The following is a 1,001-nucleotide window of genomic DNA, read 5'->3' on the forward strand; positions in this document are numbered from 1 at the left end:
GGTAGGTAACCAGCAGTCCCCAAACTTTTTTTACAGGACCCTTCTTGGGTTTAAACAATTTCACAACACCCTTACTAGGCTAAAGAATAATTTGAGGCATCCCAGTCAAACTAAAAACAAATTGCACAATTAACTACCCTTAGAGCAGTTGAATGTGTAGGAGAAGAAGAACAGTAGAAATTAATTGTTGGAATACACTTTATATTTTCTATTTTAATTTTTTTTTATATTTTGGACAAGTAGCATTGGTTTGCGGCACTCTCAGCATACACTTGGGGCACCTCAGAGTGCTGTGGCACCCAGTTTGAGGAATAGCTGGTATATTACTGCTGAATATAAAATGTTTAAGGGCTTAGGTTAAAGGAAAAGACTTTGTGAAGTAACTCCTGGTGATAAATTTTTTTTTTTTTTTTTTATAGATTTCCATTAAAAGTTTTCTAAAAATCTAGTTTTCTTTACATTTTCCAAAACTCCCCTGTCTTAGCTTCCTTCTTATCTATGAATCTTTTAAATCTATTAAACCAGGAGGGCCAAAATCTAATATTGTGACAATAACGTTCATTGTCCCACTTTTATTGTCTATTTTCTTGGAGTCAGTTCCCTTTGAATCTCGTAAAACTGAGCCAATGGTTAATGTAATAAAAATTTGGATTTAAAAGATTCAAGTTAAATTCAAATTAAGTTAAGCTACCAAATTTATCAATACATTCATTCACCCATCCTGCTGTTCTTTTTTAAGTAGCTTGGACAGTAAAACTATACCCTTGAAATTGCCATACATTAGTCTTTACTGATTAATTAGTAATGAAATGAGACAAAAAATAAAATTTATTATTATGTGTAATTATTCCTTTACGTGAGAAAAAACAAAATGTAATTTGAATAGTGATTGTATAGTAAAACCAACATTGCTGTAATTGTGATAAGGTCCCTCCTAATGGTTCAGAAAGATGATGTTCACAGAATGCTAGATTATTCGAGAATGTTAGGTGTGTTATATT

This window comes from Halyomorpha halys, unplaced genomic scaffold (genome assembly GCF_000696795.3).
Source record: "Halyomorpha halys isolate HHAL.00 unplaced genomic scaffold, Hhal_1.1 Scaffold123.1, whole genome shotgun sequence".
Taxonomy (NCBI): Eukaryota; Metazoa; Arthropoda; class Insecta; order Hemiptera; family Pentatomidae; genus Halyomorpha; species Halyomorpha halys.